General features: G+C 37.7%; 1 long non-coding RNA gene across 1 annotated transcript; it reads left to right on the top strand.

The window, feature by feature from the left end:
* On the top strand, positions 1–1128 carry LOC107085417. Its single transcript, XR_001481260.1, has 2 exons — positions 1–457; positions 1003–1128. It is a non-coding gene; the product is annotated as an uncharacterized LOC107085417 (long non-coding RNA).
* Positions 1129–5433: the final 4305 nt, after the last annotated feature.

Here is a 5433-nt window from a genome sequence, read left to right as displayed (position 1 = left end):
CACAGCTGCAGCGGCGAAGGAGAGAGAGTTAGCTTGGGTGAAAATAGCTTCTAGAGTCAATGCGTAAGTTTACATTTTAATTACTTTTATACAGTGTTGGGTGTAATGAATTAAGTTACTTAAGTCATATAAATACTGTAATTAAATTAAAGACTATAAAAAAATAGTGGATTTAATATCAAATTTTTAAAAGGTATATTTTGATTTGAACTTTCTCCCTCTAGTTAAACACTTTGGTCAATTTAAGATTAATTCATGCAATTGAATATTGTTTATTTGAAAGCATTAGAGGTGCAGTTTCTTGTCTCTCCTTGTATTGTTCAAGTGGTTGAGGTTGATTTGGGATTTAGAAAGTAATTAATAAGTAAGTAAAACAAATTAGTAAGTAGACCAATACTTTCTAGAGACAGTAATTATTACATTAATCTAATTAGACTTGTTGAAGATAAAATTTGTAGTTAGCCCCTTGAACCCTACGGACCCACCGGCGGGTCCAGCTGCTACGTGACCTCGTAATTTTACCAAACCCCCAGTATTGATGTAAAAAACATATTTGGCACAGTTTGGTGACATTTATGGATAAATGTGCCAAAATGGCCTCTCCGCCTAAGAAATTTCTCACTAATACCATTCTAAAATAAATATGATTCATCTGATTGAGTCCAAATTTGGTATATTTTTACACAACATTTAGATTTGAAAGTCTGTACTACTTTTTTGTGCTATAAATAATATTTTGGTAGTGTTTTGCAATGTTTATTTCAAAGAAAATTTTGGCGAGGTTCAAAAAATGCAAAAATATTTTGTATTTTGTCCCTAATATTTCAGGCAGGGTCAAAGCTACAATGGTGCTGACACCAGAAAACCATTCTATGACATCTTACCTTTACAGACGTACCAAAAGTTTCTTCTTAAATCTAATAGCTTTGAGGCTATAAGTTATTTACTTTTGTGTGTTTTTGTCAGGCAGAAATGTATTTATACCCCCTTAGGGTGTAAGAGGTTAGTAATTAAGAACTATTTTAGAGTAACTTACCCAACTGTTATAATATCAGAGGTGAAACTGGAAGAACAGTATTTTATTAAACCTAATTTAGTTTTCATGGATAGGTGCAATCCTGCAGGCATCAAAAGAACATGGCAGCAGCTGAAAATGAAATATAAAAACATACTTCAAGCAGGTAAGCCTTGAGCACATCATGGGAGTAGAGTAGCTACCTGGCTTTACAAACAGGATCATCCATAAAAGGACATGCCATTTCATTCCCTTTGATGCGCTCTACGTGACTGAAATGTGTGCAATGAATACTGTATGTCCCCAAAGAATCAATGAGGTGTTTAAACACCACTTCCTCTTTAAAAAAGGGGAGGAGACCAAAATAAACTCTGGATTTTCTGAAGAAAACCTGCTCCCGACCAGGTTAGGTTCACAGAGTAAATTGCCATGGTAACTGACTCTGAGTATAAGTTACCTCTCTTTCAGAAACGGGCTTGACTTACTCTGCTTTCTCAGGTTTAACTTACCTCCCTTTCTGAAACAGAAAACCCAGAGTTTCCCTCATTTCAGGGTTAACAAACTCAGAGTTTTCACTTAACCTCCTTTCTGAAACAGGCCCCAGGTCCCAAATCTATTTTGCTTGTCTTTGAGATCACTGTTGTGTTCAAACACCCAACTTTATCCAAATGTTAACTGTTGACTCAACTTCATATTGAATTTCAGCTTTCATGTTTTTTTGTGCAAAGAACCAGTATTTTTTGCTCTAAAAAGACCCTCAGCATGATGCTACTACCACTGTGCTTGAGAACGCAGACAAAGTTTTTAGGCCTGAAAGCATCACTTTGATCCCTTCAAACATTCTTTATGTCTTTTTGGCTAAACAACACACAATGTGTCTCTTTAGAGCATAAAACAAGGCCTGCATTTATTTAAGCCAGTGATGTAACACGACAGTTCCCTTGCCAGTTAAACAGGCCCTTGGCATGATCCTCCCACAACCTTTATCGACACTCTTAGACCATGCTACTGTGTTCATCTCATGGGTAAAAATGACACTGATGTGTGAATATCATCGACTTTATGGAAGGCCCTTAACCATGGGGGTTCTTGGGTTGTTCCTGAATATCTTGAAGTTCCATCTGGTTGTGAATTTGTCATGTAAAAAATAATGCTTGGAGAAACTTAACTGTTCTGTCAAGATATAAAACTGACATCATAACTAGCCATAAAAGGTTGAATCAGGTAACCCTACTTAAAAGCCAAAAGTCTGTTTCAGGTGAGTTTGACTATTTCTTCCAAAAAAGAAGTCGATTGAGAATTTAGAAAGAAAAACAAAATCAACCCACATATTGTTAGGAATAAATGTATAATTTTAACCCCACATACTAGAGAAAAATCAACAGTAGATAATTTACAAAATATATAAATTCCATCTCTATCCGTGATGAGCACATACAATCCTGTGTCCTCCAAAGTCTGCCCTGCGGCAGAAAATAAAGCCCAAATTCAGCGTTACAGCTGAGCATGAAATTAAATATCAATTACTTTGGTTTTCCACTGTAATTACCTCAGAGGATTTATGTCCCTGACAATGTTATTTGTTTAAGGACAGTGCATACTCATATATATTGCATTGCTGCAAGAATCCTCACATTCTTTTCCATGTCAGTGGAGGAGCAACCAGAGGCTTCTGTCTCCCAGCCCAGTGACCTTAACGCTAGTGATTGATATGAGAGGGGTGCTGTGCCCATGAAGGCATCATCTACGGGACGCACATGTGCGTGTCTGTGTGCCGACCTGTGCACACTGATGAGTGTGTGTGAAAGGGTAAGGTTAATTGAAGTTGTTAGAGTGAAAATGATTCCCTCAGGGGGACGTAGCAGGTGGAAACGGTGTGTGTGGGTTCAGGAATGGGTGACGGGATTGGGAGAGAAGACTGGAGAGAATGAAGCATACATTGAAGGTTGATGGAGGGGATTCTTTCTGTCGTTCTGTGCTTAAAGGTAGATACGCAAGGGCTAAAGGATAAAATAGGTCATGTAAAGGTCATATGTGTCTGTCTGACCCTCGGTGACCCCCTCAAATATCCCTCCGCTTCTCTTGGATCTCTTTGTTTCATTTTTGTTGTTGAATATGAATAAATTGTTAAACAAAAAGAAAACACTTTACACAGGGAGACTTAACTAAATCCACACATTCCCTCCTCTCACTGTCTCCACCGTCACCTTTCCGTCTCTCGTTCTGTCTGTCTCATCCCCTGCTGCGATCTCTCCTCTCTGCTCCCGTGCTGGCCTTCATTTCACAGATGACAGGTTGGCTGACTGTAATCCAACAGATGCCGGGGCGGGGAGGCCTGACCAACTGTTTTAACTCCAATCAGCTTTTATTGCTCTCCAGAGGAACCTCATACAACCCCCTGCCAGTCTGACATTTCAGAGAGAAAAGCGGAGGCTACAGAAGAAGAAAAGAAGCTAGAGAGTATACATACATATATGTAACTCTGTGTGAGTGTGTGTGTGTGGTTTAAGATGGAGGGGGGGCGATGGAGAAAAAGGTGACAGTCAATTCTAACTGTGCCTGGTGTGGAGTCGAGCCACTGGCTTCAATCAACTGAGACACATGTTATTGTGTGTGTGTGTGAGACAGAGAGAGTCGGTTGTCAGCAGGGATGGAGATGTCGCTGGTAATTCATCTGCCAGCACTGCCCGCTCCCAACAGCTTGAGCCACCCCTCCACGGTCCACGTCTGTCGCCTCCCTCCTATTCTCCATCCATCTCACTCTCTGCTCCCCCACCTTCATCGCCGACCCTCAGCCTCACGCCATCCCTCCCACTGAGACGGGGACAAAGAGCACTGCAAGTGACCGTACAGGGAAGCTGCTTTCACTACATCAGTTACTTGAGTTATGCACTAAACACTCTTGCATAGAATTTCTTTCTTTTTCTACTTTCTTCTTCTTCTTTTTTTTTTTTTGCATTTTTAGCACCAATTTTGCTCCTTAGTTATTTTGCTTTTATTTAGTCACAAGAAAAGCAGGAACAGGAATCCTCTGAGTAGGTGCTGCTATATTTAAGAGGGAAAATGACGTTTAATTGATTGATTGACTTTATTGATCTCACAATGGAGAAATGTACTTGTTACATCACTCAAATTGTCAAAAGAGAAGAAGAAGATGCCAAAGAAAGAAAAAGGTGCATGGGATATATACAGTATATACAGTGCATCTGAAACATGACAGCTTTTTTTTCTATTATAGGATTCTTATCAGGGATTATTGCACAGGGTATTTACTTGGGTATTTATATAGATGGGCATTTATATTTATACATATAATTGTTGCGCTAGGTTTCAAACAGAGAAACAGGTTATTGCACACAGTATCCAATAGTAATTGCACATTATATTTATTCTATACAGGATATTACAATCAAGACAATCAAATATTGTTTTTGTTATGGTTTTATTTTCTTGAAATAAAAAACCCAACATATTAAGGTGTGACCTACAGGTGTAGTTCACTAATTAAAAATATCATCAAGAAGTTCATTTATTTCAATAATATAAATCAAAAGTTCAACATAGGGCTGCTCATTACGCACAGAGTAGTGTTTTTTTTTTTTTTTGATTGAGTTGTTTTTTTCAGTTTGTGATTTACAGCTACTGACAACTCAAACTTTGGTTCTTCAGAAGAGTAATTATTTTTCTTGTTTTATCGGCCAAAGCAATGATGGGAAGAAACTGCTGACCTAATAGATGGTCAGCACACATTCCTAAAAACCATTTATGAGAGGAATAAGCCACAAAAGGTCATCGCTAAACAAGCTGGCTGTTTATAGAGTACAGCATCCAAACATATTAATGAAATATCGGCTGTATGAAAAAGGATGAAAAATGCTATACAAGAAACAGGTTACCCAACGACTCACTGGACTGCTGTAAGGAGAACTGCACAGATAAATCCAGAATAAAAGCAACAGTAAAATTCCTTTTGAAGTAAAAAAAAAATAAAATAAAATTTTCATAAACTATAATCTGATTTTAATCTTAATTAAAAAAAGTGAAAGATTATGTTTGGTTAAATTTGCCATTCCGAAATCCCAAAATCTCATTTTTTGAAAATTTAAAGGCAAACATGACTTTTTTTCTTTTTGCAGTCCAAGTGGAGTTAATCATTCTTTGGATCCACTAGCGACCTGGATCACTCAATAAGGATTTCTGTTACCTATGTATTTAGCTTGCTATGGGAGATGACTACAGCTGTCCTGGTGGTTTCACGAGTCGCTAATAGCTGTTTTACCTGTATTTGTGCCAGTGCTATTAAATACGATTATTTATTAAGTTGAGTGTATATTTTAATGAAAGGCAGGGTTTTAAATCCATTTTGTATAATAAGATTTTGCTGCTGCAATAAAAGATAATTTTATTGGAAAGCTATT

Source organism: Cyprinodon variegatus, unplaced genomic scaffold (assembly GCF_000732505.1).
Source record: "Cyprinodon variegatus isolate N-32 unplaced genomic scaffold, C_variegatus-1.0 Scaffold124, whole genome shotgun sequence".
Taxonomy (NCBI): domain Eukaryota; kingdom Metazoa; phylum Chordata; class Actinopteri; order Cyprinodontiformes; family Cyprinodontidae; genus Cyprinodon; species Cyprinodon variegatus.
Note: the sequence above shows the minus strand (reverse complement) of the source record. Positions and strands in the feature narration are given on the sequence as shown.